The sequence below is a fragment of the Callorhinus ursinus genome, unplaced genomic scaffold (assembly GCF_003265705.2).
Source record: "Callorhinus ursinus isolate GAN/ISIS: 27379988/994484 unplaced genomic scaffold, GSC_fseal_2.0 scaffold16, whole genome shotgun sequence".
Lineage (NCBI taxonomy): Eukaryota > Metazoa > Chordata > Mammalia > Carnivora > Otariidae > Callorhinus > Callorhinus ursinus.
In genome coordinates, this window is record NW_027397078.1 from 5,557,155 (window position 1) to 5,574,215 (window position 17,061).

General features: G+C 42.2%; 1 protein-coding gene and 1 pseudogene across 1 annotated transcript in view; one reads left to right on the plus strand and one right to left on the minus strand.

Moving 5' to 3' along the window:
- Window positions 1–17,061, plus strand: part of EFHC2 (EF-hand domain containing 2) — a 190,849-nt gene that overhangs the window by 54,860 nt on the left and 118,928 nt on the right. The window lies entirely within an intron of this gene.
- LOC112812894 (putative deoxyribonuclease TATDN2 pseudogene) lies at window positions 1,983–7,475 on the minus strand (annotated as a pseudogene).

The window sequence follows — 17,061 nt, forward strand, 5'->3', positions numbered from 1 at the left end:
TTTCCCCATCATGTGTGTCCACAGAACCTTCTTTCCTGCGATCCTTTATAGAAAGGTCAGGGCTCCTGTGGGTCGAGGGACACACTTCGAGCAAAGTCTATTTACAGTGTACATTAAATGGGGAAAAAGAAAAAACCTTCTTAAAACATCGGCTCCATTTTTGAAGGTTTCCGGTCATGAAAAAAATACAATCAACTTGCACCTTTCCCATTGCATCAACTTCTTTTGGTCCTACTAAAGCAAAGTGAAGCACTTACAGCTTTCTTACACTGACACTTCCTCCTTCTCCAAAATGGATTCCCAGCAAAGGGGAAAAATCTATGACCTACTCAGTGTTATTTCTGGGAAAGCTGACCTGTCAAGTTCCTGGTAGGGCTTGACCTTATTCTTTCTTTCTCTTTAATGGAGGACCTCTAAACAGCAGAACGTGGCTGCCTTTTAATCCTTGCCTTTTAAGTTAGAGAAAGGTGCTAGAGATATGATGGTTTCTCTCTTTTCTCCCTAACATCTGAACCCCTACCTAAATATTGTCATTAACTCGCAGGGGTCAGTGAAATCTGTCGTTCGCTCATAGGTTAACTCAAGAAATCTTTGCTGAGTGCCTGCACTGTTGCAGGAGCTATTCTGACCTCAGGTGTATGTACAAGGTATATGTTCATGGGGGTGTGAATAGGACTGACAAGCTTATAAACCTAGTGGGGAAGAGAACCAATGAACACACAGGTAAATACACAGTTGCAGACAGGGCTGAGCACTAGGATTATATCAAAACAGGAAGCCAAGCAGTTTTTTCTCCCCAGGTGAGGTGAGCACTGTATATGTGGTAATCAGGGAAGGCTTCTCTTAGAGGAGACTTCTGAGCTGAGAACCAGATGGTGAGGGGCCAGCTGATTTTTCTGGATCCAGATAAATGGGCCCATAGGAAACTTGAGAAGTCTGCAGTATGCTGGGCCTATTTTCATCAAGAGACTCCTGGATTTAGGTGTGTGCTTTGGCTTGCAAAGTTAAATTTTGGAACTCAAATATTTTCCTGAAAATGTGGGTTCCTTTTAATCTCGCGGGGAGGATGGCTGTTTGCCAAGTGGGCAGCTGAAGCTCTTCTCCGTTTCTGTCCTTCAGGAGAAGAGTATTTCTAAGTGGTATACAGTTGGGCCTTGTTAAGAGTCAGAGCAATCTGAATAACAGTTGCTATTAATACACTGGTTATGTGAGAGGTTTGAAATTATGCAAGCATCGGGAGTTCAGCTCAGATCTGAAACTCATTTCAGTGCTGTTCTAAGACTCAACTAATCTGACTTCCATCACTCTAAGCCCCTCCATGGAGAGCCCCCCGCTTGGCCCCTTCTGGCTATTAACAGACTAATTTTTACCTAAATCGATTTCCTTTGAGATGAAATGCTAAGTGTTAGGTTTATCTTTAGAAATAAGAAATTGCAAGTTGCACAGCCACTGAATTATGAACTTAACAACAAACCATACGGGTTATAGAATTCCTATAATAACAAATACATTTTGGGAATCACCAGAACAAATTACCTAGCTCACTTTTAAAATTCAACATTCCTTTCTGTTTGTTTGTTTCTTTAAAGGCAAGTAGGAGGGTGACTTTTATGCACCAACTACTCAAAAACCCAGGCGGCAGAGAACAGGGATTTGGATTAGCCAACTCAATTGACACTATGGAAGCCTTCCTTCTTTGCTGCCTACCCTGGCACAATTTGGCTGGGAGGAAAAACCTTGATAACATCGAGGGGAGCTCCCCCTACCCTCCTCCCACTCTTTTGCACCCCACCCTACCAGCCAGAAGCAGAAGTCTTACGAAGAGGTTTTGAGGACAATGTCCTGTCGTGGTCTCTTTCTGTCCCAGTGGACTTGCTGAACACGTCCTTGACCTTGGGACACAGGCAGAATTCAAACCAAGTCTGTGTTGTCAGGCTGGTGGTCTCCCTTTTCTGAAAGACTCCTGACGATGCCCTCTTTGCTTAAAGGTTGTAGAGGTAACTCGTGTTCTCACGCAAGATGGCCAAGATGTAGGAGAGTGGCTGACCCTTGATTCTGGCAATCTCTCGAACCGTATGCAGGGCCAGGCCCGGGTGGGCATACTGGCAAACGCTTTTGGGAACCCCATGAGGCAGGAAGTAGGGCGCATCGGTTTCCACGACGATTCTGTCCAGGGGGATCATTCTCAGAGCATCCCGGGTCTCCCAGGCGGAAGAGTACGTCAGGACTGCTGTGAACCCCACAGACATGTTGGGAAAATACTTCAAGAGGGGCTCGATGACTTGGTAGCTGCCCATGAAGCAGTGCCTGTGGATCTTGTAGTCAGGGGGCACCCTTCTTTTCATGATGCCCAGCAGATCTTCGTCCGCTTCTCGGCAGTGGATCACCAAGGGCTTATTCAGAGACACGGCCAGCTGCAGCTGTCTCTCGAATACTCTGTGCTGCTGTGGGACAGATGTGGTGCACTTGTAAGAGTAATCTAAGCCCATTTCTCCAAACGCTATGGCCTTGGGGTGCCGTAAGGCATGCAGAAGGTTTCTTTCTTGAGTGTCATTGTAGTAACGTGCAAAATGGGGGTGACAGCCGAAGGCCCCCCAAACCAGATCATCTTTCAGCATCTCCTCCCAGAAGCTATCCTTTAGCGTGCGAGGATCACAGAAATCAGAGATGCAGCCCTGAAATTCCTTAGGGAAGGAACGGTTATACATTTCTGTGAACTTGCTAAAGGTCCCTTTGAAAGACAGCTTGGAGTAGAGAATGTCCAAGTGGCAATGGGTATCAATGAAACCCTGATCTAGGCCTTGACTCCAGTGGCCCCGGGGCCAGAAATTAGACGCATATCCTCCAAAAGGATATGATGTCTCCTCTTGGACGGTTTGCTCCTGTGCTTCTAAACTTCCGGAGAAACGATAGGAATGAAAATTCTGGGACTGACCTTCCTCTAATGGCTTCCAGTCTCTGGACCAGGTTTGGAAGCCCATTTCTGAGCTGGAGGGAAAGTCACTGAAGAAGCTATGGCTGTGCCTCCCCGCCAGGGACGTGCTGTCGCTGCTGCCGTCCACGAAGGGATAGTAGGAAGGCTGGGGACTGCTGCTCCAGTAACTGGTGTAGGCCTGCCAGGGACCCCCGTACAAATGAGGCTGGTCCAGGACAAGGTCAGTGGTGAAGGGTGAAGGCTTTGAAACTCTTGAGAAACCCAGGGAGACTGGCTTCTCCTGAGGGAATCTGACTGCAGGTATCTCTTCCACACCAGACAGGTGACTTCCCAAAAAGGGGCACTCAGCCATGACCTCCTTTTCTTGAGGCTTTTGGATTTCTGAACAAGAGTCATGTTTGTCTAGAAATTCTAGGGCTGGAGAGCCTTTTTCAAAAATGTCCACCCTTTGGTCGCTCTTACAGGGTGTCTCCTGCAGATCGATAATCACTCTCCTCTTACCAAAACTGTTGACCTCTACCACTATCTTTTCCTTCTCTGCTCTAACCTCGGGGGCGGGCGGTTGCTTTTCCTGAGGACCAGAGAAGGTGACCACCCTGGCGGATCTTTGTCCAGGGTTGGGACACTCTCTTGTGCTGGGTTTTGCACTAGCGGCTTCGTCTCCTTCTGGCATCAGTTTTCCCAGGTTGCCCTGGATACCCTTCCCGTAAATGGATGGAGAGCTTTGGTCGTGCAGTATAGCACTCTTTCTCTTGACCTCGTTTGTTTTCTCGGTCTCATCATTTTCGCCCTCAGCTTGGGCTGCAAATTCAGAGTTTGGGGAGTTATGGGAACTCTGTTTGGAATTGCTACTAAAGCGGCAGGCATCCTCGAGAGAAGCCATTTCCTCTAGGGAGGGGCTAACGGGGCGCAAACGAGTTGGTGCGGAGGGGATTCCACCGACGAAAGGAGCCCCGAGTGCTTCCCCGAATTATGCAGTCTTTAGAGGCTCCACCCACACCTGGTCCTGAGGAATGGGGTGGTTGGGGGGGGTGGGAGGAATTTCCCCTGGCAGGCTGCACCCCGGAAAAACCTCAGCTTGGAAGTCCACAGGTCCTTTTTCTGCGTTCTCAGGTGGTGGGGGACGCTGGCCTCTCCTGAACGTAATACAGAGTTATGAGATGGCCAGTTGGAGGGGGCACATCTGTGGGCTCCCAGAGGCGTCTGAATTTACCAGGGGACCCTACCTGAGTGCTGCTCTTGCGGTACTTCGCGCCGCTCTTGCGGTACTTCGCGCCGCTCTTGCGGTACTTCGCGCCGCTCTTGCGGTACTTCGCGCCGCTCTTGCGGTACTTCGCGCCGCTCCGGCAGCTTAGCGACCTCGTCCCCACTTTTTCAGCTGCTCATGATGGTTCCCAGTGTTGTAGAGATGGCAAAGTCCTGCAGCAGAGCGTGTGACTCCAAAGCGCTTTGGAAAAATCGCAAAGATCCAAGGTTTCCGGAAAGCTCGGTCTGGCGTCCAAGCCACAACGTGCTTCCGAGATTTCTAAGCACTTTCTCTTTTGCACAGAGCTACTTCCGGGGGTATCAAAGCACTTCCAGGACTATAGAGCACTTCCATTTGGTTTGGAATACAAGGCACTTGTGAGATGCCCTTGAAAAGACTCTCCAAGGTGCTTCAGGGACCACACACAGGGCACCCGGAGCCTAGAGTCCAGGCTGCCGAAGCGGTCCAAGCTAGGGTCCAGTGCAGCACTGGAGCGAAAGGGGAGGCTCGCACCCCCCTATCCCAACTAGTCTTGGCCACCGGAAATACTCACCCCTCCCAAAAAGGGGCTGTCCCCCCCACCCACCCCCCCAGTTGCTTCTGCCTTGCCTCCGTGGCCCAGAGGCCCACCCCCAGCCAGGCTTCTGTACGAGATGTCATCATCGTTTGCTGTTTGTTCCTTTTTCCCCCCATTCTTTTAGAAAAACATGGTTTTTAAAACATAGTTTAAATATACATGCTTTTAAAAAACATAGTTATAATTATAGTATATTACCATTTACAGTTCCGTGGGTTTTTTTTCGCTCAACGTTTCTGCGTATCCTAAGTATTTTTCTTAACTGCTGTATGGTTTTCGAAAACATCATACTAGTGCCTTCATAATATTCCTCAGAGTACATAGATGTGCCATAATTCACCAAACCCTTCCCTTTCTGTTAACTTTTTAGGCTCCCTCACTCGAGTTTTTTTCCTATTTAAAAAACAAAACAACAACAACAAAAAACGCTGCAAAGAACATCTCTGCCCATATGTTTCTCCATATTTTGGTTTGTTTCTTTGGGCTACATGCCCAGAAATGGAGTTCCTGAGAAGTATAGGAATTTAAAAATGGCTCCTCAGGGGCGCCTGGGTGGCTCAGTTGTTAAGTGTCTGCCTTCAGTTCCGGTCATGATCCCAGCGTCCTGGGATCGAGCCCCACATCAGGCTCCCTGCTCTGCGGGAAGCCTGCTTCTCCCTCTCCCACTCCCCCTGCTTGTGTTCCCTCTCTCGCTGTGTCTCTCTCTGTCAAATAAATAAATAAAATCTTAAAAAAAAATTATCAGATGAGAGCGAATTAAAATGAGGCATGGGTTTTGTTTCTCCTATAAAATGGGCCTGGTGGGATTATTCATCATGGATGGGATTTTAAACCACTACAGTTCTTCTAGGGCAATGTGGTGCTATGAGGAGCCATTTTTACTTTTTTTTTTTTTTAAGATTTTTATTTATTTATTTGACAGAGAGAGACACAGCGAGAGAGGGAACACAAGCAGGGGGAGTGGGAGAGGGAGAAGCAGGCTTCCCGAGCAGGGAGCCCGATGCGGGGCTCGATGGGGATCGTGACCTGAGCCAAAGGCAGTGGCTTAACGACTGAGCCACCCAGGCGCCCATCATCTGATAATTTCTTAGAGCAAACATTTTTCTTTTCTTTATCGACCCTCTGGTGAATTTTAAGTCCCTTTTTCATCCTTTTTTAGGGTCTTTTAAAAGTTAAATATATTTTTATAAAATAAACTGTCACATTAAATTTTTTTGTTAGTATGTTTATTTTTTACTTATATTTTATTCTGTTGAAGTTATAACTTGTTTTTATACTCGTCTTAATTTTTTTTCTTTCATAATTTTCTTTTTCTCCTAAGTCTAGAATGGTCATCCTTCCTTTCAGGGCTTTGACACACACACACACACACACACACACACACATTTGGGAGGTAGGTACAGGGGTTGATTTGTTATATTTAAGCTGATAATCCATCTGGTATGCATTTGGGGTTATAATGTATTTTAGGTTGGGATATACTTGATGCTATTCTAAGTTAGCACTTTCTTCACTTATTGATATGTGGTTCCTTTTTCATGTGTTAAATTCCTGTATGTGGGGCACCTGGGTGGCTTAGACGGTTAAGTGTCTGCCTTTGGCTCAGGTCATGATCCCAGGGTCCTGGCATCAAGTCCCACACTGGGCTCCCTGCTCGGCGGGGAGTCTGCTTTGCCCTCTCCCTCTCCCCGTCCTGCTCCCCCAGCTTGTGCTCTCTCACGCTCTCTCTCTCAAATAAATGAATAAAATCTTTTTTTAAAAAAATTTCTGTATGTAATAGAGTCTATTTCCAGACCATTTTTCTTTTTCACATACTATTGTATTTCTTGTTACTGTGGCGGTGTACTATTTTAAAAATTGCAGCATTAAATTATAGTAAGGTATAAAGTCTGGGAGAGTTAGGTCCCCTCCGTTACTCTTAATTTTTATAATTTTCTTTAATAAGCAGACTTGTTTATTTCATCAGGTGGACCTAGAATTATTTTTTTCAAATTCCTCCAAAACAGCAATGAATTTAAAATATGTTATTTTAGTCTGCCTATCTAAAATATATTCCACCTATTTGTCAAGTTCATCTGTATTTTTAAGTAAGTATTTTTAGCTTTTATCTGGGTCACAGAGTTTTCATTAAAACTATTTTTAAGTGTTTTGTAATTTTTTATTCTATTGTGAACATACTTTCCCATCCCACCATATTTTCAGCTGGTTATCGCTAGTACATGAGAATATTTTTTTTAAAGATTTTACTTATTTATTTGAGAGAGCGAGAGAACATGAGAGGGGGGAGGGTCAGAGGGAGAAGCAGACTCCCTGCTGGGCAGGGAGCCTGATGCAGGACTTGATCCCGGGACCCCAGGATCATGACCTGAGCCAAAGGCAGTTGCTTAACCAACTGAGCCACCCAGGCGTCCCTACACGAGAATATTTTTATTACTTTTTTTTTTTTAATTTAAGTAGACTCCACAGGCAGCATGAAGCCCGAGGTGGGGCTTGAACCCACCACCCTGAGATAAAGACCTGAGCTGAGATCAAGAGTCGGACACTTAACCAACTGTGCCACCCAGGTGCTCCTAAGAGTATTTCTGATTCATCTGTGGTTATGCTGAAATCTTTTCTTTATTCTTAGTTACTCAGCTTTTGCTCATGCCATTATTTTACCAGCCTATAATACTTTTGTCTCTTTCTTGTTAATATTTTTATTTCATACCTTCTGACATTGTCCAGAACTCCTCAAAATGGTATTGAATAATGTTGTCAGTAGGGGCATTTTTGTTCCATTCCTGATTGCAGTGGACGCACAGTTTACCTAACTGTAATGCTGGATATTTAGGCTGTTGTTTCAGAACAGGTGCTTTTCAGTCTTGTTAAGGAATCACTCTTGTATTTTATTTTATTTATTTTTATTATTTATTTATTTATTTATTGTTATGTTATGTTAATCACCATACATTACACATTAGTTTTTGATATAGTGTTCCATGATTCATTGTTTGCGTATAACACCCAGTGCTCCATGCAGAATGTGCCCTCTTTAATACCCGTCACCGGGCTAACCCATCCCCCCACCCCCCTCCCCTCTAGAACCCTCAGTTTGTTTTTCAGAGTCCATAGTCTCTCATGGTTCATCTCCCCCTCTGATTTTCCCCCTCATTCTTCCCCTCCTGCTGTCTTCTTCTTCTTCTTCTTTTTTTTTTTTTTTTTAACATATAATGTACTATTTGTTTCAGAGGTACAGGTCTGTGATTCAACAGTCTTACACAATTCACAGCGCTCACCATAGCACATACGCTCCCCTGTGTCTATCACCCAGCCATGCCACTCTTGTATTTTAAAATGTATGGGGTAGGAAAACGCTGTACTTTGTGCAGGTGGCTTTTAAGTGTTGCGGGGCTATTGAATTGTGTTTGCTTGTGTTTTAAGTCATAAGTAGTGAAATTGTCTGGAGCAGGCTTGCACACTTCTATCACCTGGGGAGCTTTAAAAATCAGTAATGCTTGGGCCTGCTCAGAAAGACTCTGATTCCATCGTGTGTGCATACGTGTTTGTGGGTGTGGATATGGCCCAAGCAACAGGAGTTTAAAGAGCTCTATAGGTGATTCTCATGTGCAGCTGAGGTGAGGACTACTGCTTCATAGTTGACTTTTTTAACGGTATGTCTATCGGGCATTGGAATTTACTTTGCGTCTTTCCATCTGTTTTGGTATCTGGGGGAGTTATGTAATGGGGTGATTTCCTTTAACTTGAAAGTTTGAAAGAATCCATTAGTAAATCATTCTGGTTGGAGCTTTTTGTTGGGACAATTCTTTGGTAATTTTTTCCACTTCTTACTTGGTTATAGGTCATTCCTTGTGTTTTGATAATTCACGGTTCTTACAAAAATCACTTATTTAATTGGGGTTTAAAAAGTTATCTTCATAAAAGCTTGCATGATATATTAAGATGATTTATATCTTATAATTTATTACATTTTTATGTTATGCCATATTTCATTTCAGACTTTATGCTTTCTTGACTATCTTTTTTTGAAGTTTTAAAAACTTATTTACTCGAGAAAGAGAGAGATCACGAGCAGGGGGGAGGATAGAGGGAGAAGCAGACTCCCCGCTGAGCAGGGAGCCCAACGTGGGACTCCATCCCAGGACCCTGGGATCATGACCTGAGCCGAAGGCAGATGCTTAACCACCTGAGCCACCCAGGCACCCTACTTTCTTGGTTATCTTTGCTAGAATTTTATCTATTTTATTTATTAAAGAAACTCTTGAATCTATTTATTGCAGTTGTTTTTTTCTTTCAAATTCTTCTATTTATGCTCTTATTCTTTTTGCTTTCTTTTTTTTTTTTTAAGATTTTGTTTTATTTATTTGACAGAGAGAGATACAGTGAGAGAGGGAACACAAGCAGGGGGAGTGGGAGAGGGAGAAGCAGGCTTCCCACCGAGCAGGGAGCCCAATGCGGGGCTAGATCCCAGGACCCTGGGATCATGACCTGAGCCAGAGACGGATGCTTAATGACTGAGCCACCCAGCCACCCCTCCTTTTTGCTTTCTACTTGTTTTCCTTATGACAAATTTTTACAGTTCCAAAAAGTTTTGCTCAATTCATTGCTCACGGAGTCAAAACTGTTGACTACATTTCAGAATTACCCGGGTTGCTTTAAAAAAAAATACAAATGCCCCTCTTACCTGATGTGATGTGGGCTGGGAGAGAAGGGTCATTTTTGGTGGAGAAAAGGTATTTTTATTAAAGCACAGGGGCAGGACCTGTGGGCAGGAAAAGCTGCCCTGGGATTATGGGGAGCAATCGATGATCTACTTTTAAGTTGGGAGGATGCAGAGATAAAGGCTATTTGCAAAAAGATTTTCATATGTTAGGGAAGACTTACACAAGATCCTGGAGGTCTGGCTATTGTCAAGCTAAGATTGCTTTTTGCCTGTAGCAAAGCATTAATGTTTTTTTTTTTATTTTTACTTTTATTTTTTAGTTTTTTATTATGTTCGGTGCAGAGAAAGACAATTATCATATGGTTTCACTCATATGTGGAATATAAGCAAAGCATTAATGTTAAGGCAGTTGTGAGTTCCTGGAGGAATGTTACACTCTGCCCGTCTCAAGTATTTTGCAGTAGGCTGCAAGTTGTGAGGAGATTTAATTTTATCTACATTTCTTTTGCCTTTGTTCTCCTCATCATTACCTGTCCCCAAGATTCTGATTTAATTTATTTAGGCTTGGGTCTGGTTCGTTTGTTCTTTCTTTCTCTTTCCCTTTCTTTTCTTTTTTCTTTTTTCTTTTTTTCTTATTTCATCATGCAGAGCCAAGGCTGAGAATAGCTGAGTTAGAACATTGAACTGAGTAAGCTCTCTTTAACTCTAAATTCTTTTATGGAATAATCTAAACCCAGTAATTCGCCCAAGATGATGGATTTACCTAAATTTTATAGGTTTGTACATCTTTAAATTTTATTAGATTCTATACTTATTTTTTGTATTTTAAAATTTACCTTTAGCACAATAATTATTAGTGAGAATTTTTTATACTTACATGATACATTTCTAGTTGTATTTGTGATTCATGACTGGAACTTACATAATTTCTGTATGTTCAATTTATTAGAATTTTTCATAAATTAGCCTATGTAGGGGAGGAAAAATCATTTTCCCTTTACCCTTCTAGGTGCTTGAGCTAAGATGCCCCTATAATATGACACAGAATAACAAGAAAAAAAAAGTAGTTTCGTAAACTGTATACTTCCTGTGTACATGGGAGAGATGCAGGAAAACTGAGTAACTCCCACAAATGGCCCAAGCCACCACCTTAAATATCATCTCCAGCTAAAGATGAGAAAGAGGATGTTGTGGGTGGGGCGCAAGTTGTGGGGTAGGGGGTAATCAAGCAAAGCACAGTAAACAAGGGTAGGGTTGTTATGCAGACTTAAGTCCCTGCCTTCTCAACTGTTAAGAGTTTCTAGAGGTGTTTGCTCCTCCTCCTTTTCCGGGTGCAGAGAGGGAAGCACCCTTACAAATGGAGATTTCCCTTATACATGTAAATGTCTCTTAGAAAGGGATCACTTTTTTTAAAATAGTTTTTTGTTGTTATGTTAATCACCATACATTACATCATTAGTTTTTGATGTGTTCCATGATTCATTGTTTGTGCATAACACCCAGTGCTCCACGCAGAATGTGCCCTCTTTAATACCCATCACCAGGCTAACCCATCCCCCCACCCCCCTCCCCTCTAGAACCCTCAGTTTGTTTTTCAGAGTCCATCGTCTCTAATGGTTTGTACCTCTGAAACAAATAATGCAATATATGTTAAGAAAAAAAAAGAAGAAGAAGATAGCAGGAGGGGAAGAATGAAGTGGAGTAAGTCGGAGGGGGAGACAAATGGATCACTTTTACTTGAATTTCAGAGCAGGTCTGCTGTTTCTTTTTTTTTTTTAATTTTATTTATTTGAGGGCTCTTTCTTAAAAATAATCCATTTAAGGTAAATCTTAGGCCAGAGAAGCATTTTTGGGGGGAGTCATATTCTGTTTCCCTTCACATATGATAAATTTCTATAAATATCCCATTGTCATGTATAAGGGAGCCATCCTTTATATGCAATACCGAATCTCTTAGGGTTTATTTTCTTAATTCTAAGACTCTGTAATCATAAAAGAAATCACTGGCTTAATCACAGCCTTTTTGGGTAGAATAAACAGCAGCACATTAAATGTACAGAATTTGTATTGTCTACCAACCTATAACAGCTATGCGTTTATCCGTACTGTTATATACCTTCTTTTTTAGGACCCCACGATTTGTCTGAGCCTTTTTCATCAAATAGAACCTAAGCATTTTCAACTTAGACTAGTGATGCTGGTCTCTTTATAGACAGTTGAGCCTTATTGAACATTACTGGTGTTTCATCTCTTTCCTGACAGTTTCTCTCGAAATTCAGCTGTAAATTTTTGACACTTAGATGTTGAGTTTCTGAGTAATACAGACTTTATGACTCATGCATTGGTCACACCAACCTCATCATCTTTAAAAATTCTCTGATTTATTCAGAGAGATTCAGCTTCAGCTTTTGCCTCAGGATTGCATTGCATAGCCTGTGACGGACAATCTTCTACACACAATTATTTTGTGTGTCAGTGCTGCATCAGACAATAATCATTCTGAAAACAATTTAAGTGGAAATTAGGAATCCAAATTGATGTTAAAATCCAGCTATTTGGGATATGAAATGCAAAGTGAATAGCTCAATTGACATGAAAATAGGATTAACTCTTTCCCCACCAGGAGAAATTCACAGCTTACATCAAGTTACAACCAGGTGCCCACCTCACTGAAACACACTCTGGCTGCTTTGAGCTCCTTTTGCCTTCAAATGTAAGAAGATCCTGATTTCTGAAATCTTTTTTTTTTTTTTTTTTTTTTTTTTTTTTTGTTTTACTCCATGTATTTCATCACTTTTTTTTTTTTTGTACTGTTCCATGATTCATTGTTTGCGTATAACACCCAGTGCTCCATGCCGAACATGCCCTCTTTAATACCCATCACCGGGCTAACCCAACCCCCCACCCCCCTCCCCTCTAGAACCCTCAGTTTGTTTCTCAGAGTCCATCGTCTCTCATGGTTCGTCTCTGAAATCTTAACATTTAAAATGTTTCCTTTATAATGAAGAAATGCCATGTATCTATTATTTAAAACAAATTGATTTCAGATTTTATATCCTCCAGGCTAGCATCAAAAATTCAAATTGCCTTGGAGGCTCAGGCAGGTAATCCTGTATAATACAGTAGGGTTTGTAGAAGCCTGTGGGGAACTGATGATCACATGCCCTGCCAAATGATATTTACATTCCATTTTCAAGAAAATTACAGCCAGTTACATCCTCTAGGACCTTATTTATCTAATCTCTGCTTGACATCACAAATTATGATGAAACCCTGTATCATAATTATGTTTCTATAAATTGTTATTTCTAGCAGTTTTTTATTTTAGATCCTTCTCTCTAGAGTCTCTGGTACCTCACATTCCTCTGCAATGAGGTGTTTTATCTTTGTGAGATCACTTTTAATCTGTTTGGTGCCTCTTCCCTGGTATTCTACTTTGCTACATTTTACAGTTTCCTCTCTTCCTTTTCTATCTTTCAGTCTCTACCACTCTGACTTGCTCTCCACCTTTTGTAGGGGAGGAAAAGGTCCTATTCTCTCTACTTTCTAGGTTCTTAGCTGAGACACCCCTGTAATAAAGAGACAGATTAACAGGAGAAAAACAAGCAAAAGCTTAATAAAGTATACACATGGGGGAGACTCAGGAAAACTGAGTAATTCCCCAAAATGGCCCAAGCCCTCACCTTAAATACCATAAAAACAAAAGGTGCTGGGGGTGGGGAGTCAGTTATGGGAGGTTACCAGAAAAGGGACAGTAAATAAGAGTAAAGTTGTTTTACAGCTTTTAAAAAGACTTGTTTATTTATTTGAGAGAGAGAACGAGAGAACACAAGGGGGGGGGAGGGGGAGGGGCAGAGGGAGAAGATCTCAAGCAGACTCCCCACTGAGTGCAGAGCCCAGCCAGGGGCTTGGTTTCATCACCTATGAAATCATGACCTGAGCCGAAATCAAGAGTCTAGGATGCTCAACCAACTGAACCCCCAGGCGTCCCTGCTATGCAGATTTAAATTGTTGTCTTCTCCATTGATAGGAGTTTCTAGAGATTTAGGGTCTTCTTTTTCTTCTGGGTACAGAGAGGGAGACACCCTTACAAATGGAGATTTCCTGCATAAGTGTAAATGTCTCTTACAGAAGTTTTGTTTTCAAAGCTGCTCCTGTGTTTGCAGTATTTTTTTTTTTTAATAACCAGTCTAAAATAATTCTTATGCCAAAGAGGTGTATTTTGGGGTGACAAATTCTGCCTGCCTTCACTTTCATGCTGGAGTCTGGCAGCCCTGTGTTCTCAGGGGACCAGAACATAAAATATCAGTCTATCCCTCTTCTATTGAAGCCCAGCCTAAAATAATATCTTTTATTCTCTCTTCCTTTTTATTTAGCCTCCTTCATTCTTTTTTAATGTATTATTTGACTGTTAAATGTTCAATCATTATGTAAATGACAGTGTTGTCAACTGATCTATACCAGTTTGCTCATTCACAAATTTATACCAATGGCATTCAATACGTAGAGGTAGGTGAAAGTGATGAATATTCTCTCCATGCTTTCCTATCCAGCTATAATGCAAAAAAAAAAAAAAAAGTTTCAGATTGACTCTAAGGGGCAGAATCTAGGTTCTTTGGCTGGTCTAATAATTAAATTGTCATAAGACAGATTAACAAGAGAAAAACAAATTTAATTACATACCTATGGGCGCCCCACAAAGATATGAAGACTCAGAGGCAGTCAGGTAATTGAGGCTTGTCTACCATCCAGAACTAAGGAAAAAGGGTAGAGGGGTCTGAGACTTCAAAGAGGAGGAAGACAGTTGACAACATGAGAAGAACAAATGTTTGCCATGCCATGTAGGTAAGTCTTTCTGTTAGCAGAAGTTTTCTCTGGTAATGGCTTGTTTGCTGGCATAGGGTCCCTATCTAAATTCTTTGAAGCAGTTAAGGGGGAGGTAAAAAGTTCTTCTGGAGTCTGCTCGGCCCCAGCTGTCTTCAGGTTGAAATAACCCACATGCCAAAAGTGGCACATTCTGGGGTGACATATTCTGCTCCCTCTCACTCCCTTTACTGGAAGCTCAGAGAAGCTCCAGCTCTCTTGTCCTTTTAGACCTTCCAGTATGTTTTTCTCCTTTACTTTTTTTTTAATTGAGATATAGTTCGTGTAACATAGAAGTTACCATTTTAATACGTCCAACACAATTCAGTGTCCAACATCTTTTTCTTTTAAAGATTTATTTATTTGAGAGAGAGGAGAGAACATACGAGTGAAAATCTTCAAGCTGACTCCCTGCTGAGCATGGAGCCTGACACAGGGTTCGATCTCAGGATCCCAAGGTCATGACCTTAGCCGAAATCAAGAGTCGGATGCTCAACCAACTGAGCCACCCAGGCGCCCTAACATCTTTGTTTTTTATTGAGGCAAAATCAGCATAACATAAAATTAACCATTAGCCATTTTAAAGTGTGCAATTTAGTGCCATCTAGTATAGTCACAGTGTTGTATAACCATCACTTCTAACCAGTTCCAAGACATTTTCATCACCCCAGAAGGAAACCCGATACCCATCCAACAGCATTTTCCTGGAAGTGTTCACTCAACACAAATAATGACAGCATTCTAAAAGTGGGTTTAGCTAACCTTCTAACTGGAGGCAGGCCAGATGAATTGTCCAAGAAAGTAACTAAACGTAGGGCCATTTTGGAATGAAGCCAGAGGTGCCATTTTGAAAGAGAAGAGATCTCTGGGTCCACTAGATTCTTAGAACCTGTTCCAGTAAAGACAGTGCCTCGTCAATATTTGTAACTGATCCATTCATTTTGAATACCGTCATTTAACTAACTACAACTCATTTCTAACATCCTTTATGGTAATTAACAAAGTTTCCTGTGTTGATCAAAGATAAACTACTGAGGCATTTTGTTAGCCACTTCTAAACTCTGGGCTTCTGATAGAAATTTGCTACTCCTGGAGCATATATTCCTAATTAGGGTAACTGACCACCCCAAGAGGGTAAATTATACCTAACAGACTGACTCATATATATCATATTATCCATGTTGAATTACCATAGTATTACATCATATACACCATTAACTTTTACAACTCTAATTATAAAAACTGATTAAAAAAATGACAGCAGAGGGAATATTAAAATGGAGCCCTCAAGGAGCATGTGTCCCAGGGCAAGCTTGAAAGTGTGATCTGGTTGCTATGTTGAGAGTGATTCCAATGGTTAAAGATACGTATTATTCATACAACATGGCATCTAAGCCTAAGGAAGCTATTTCATCTGGTCTTCAACTGAAGAGGCAGTAGTCTTCTGCTTCAACATGGAAGAAAAATGGGTTGCATTATGCTTACTGAGAGGCCCCGTTTTCCAAAATGGTTAAAGAATTTTCAAGGGTCGTTTTGATGATCTCTGATTTTTACTGTAACTACTTTATTTTTTTTTTTTAAGATTTATTTGTTTGAGAGAGGGCATGAGCGGGAGGAGGGGGAGAGGGAGAGAGGCAGACTCCCCATTGAGCACAGAGCCTGACAAGGGGCTCAACATGGAGCTCAGTCTCAGGACCCTGGAATCATGACCTGAGCCAAAATCAAGAGTTGGACACTCAACCAACTGAGTGCCCCTGATTTTTACTGTAATTATTTTAGAATCCACCTCTGCCCCCCGAGTCCCTCTCCAACACTCCCGTCCCCCCAGCACATATGCAATGTAAGATGAGACTGGTCGGCATTAAGCTAGGCTCTTTGAAGTTCCTGAAGAAGTTTAAGGTGGGCTCTCCAGTGCACCGAAAGAATTTCAGATCTGCCTATTGAAAAAATATTCAGAAAGAATATTATCTTCTCTATATAGTAGTGCCCCCCACATCCATGGGGTATATGTTCCGAAACCCCCAGTGGATGCCTGAAACCACAGGTAATACTGAACCCTATATACACTGTTTTTTTTCCTATGCATACATACCTATGATGAAGTTTAATTGGTAAAATAAGTGTCATAAGAGATTAACAACAATAAGTAATAATAGAACAATTATAACAATATCCTATAATAAGCTATGTGAACGTGGTCTGTCCCTCAAAATATCTTCTCCTACTGTACTCATTCTTCTTGTGATGATGTGAGATGGTAAAACACCTACATGATGAAACGCAGTGAGGTGGATGATGTAAGCATTGTGATGTAGTGGTAGCCTCCTATTTTCTTTAAAGATTTTATTTATTTACATGAGGGAGAGAGAGAGAGAGGAAGGGAGGGAGCAGGAGCGTGGGGGGGGGAGGGGCAGAGGGAGAGGGAGAAGCAGGCTCCCCGCTGAGCAGGGAGCCCAATGTGGGGCTCGATCCCAGGACCCCGGGATCACGACCTGAGCTGAAGGCAGATGCTTCATTGACTGAGCCCCCCAGGCGCCCCTGGGGGGTAGGTAGGCTTCTATTGACCTGAACATAGGGCAGAAGGAGGATCATCTGCTTCTGGACCCAACTGACTGCAGGCAACTGAAACTGCAAGATGCAAAACCATGGCTAAGGGGGGATCCTACCGTAACCTACATCTGGAATCCCATTGTGAAATCCCAAAGCCAGAAACTAGTTTGGTTTATAGTAGAACTGAATGATAGATTTGTGGCTTGAATATCATGTCCTTATCCTAATCT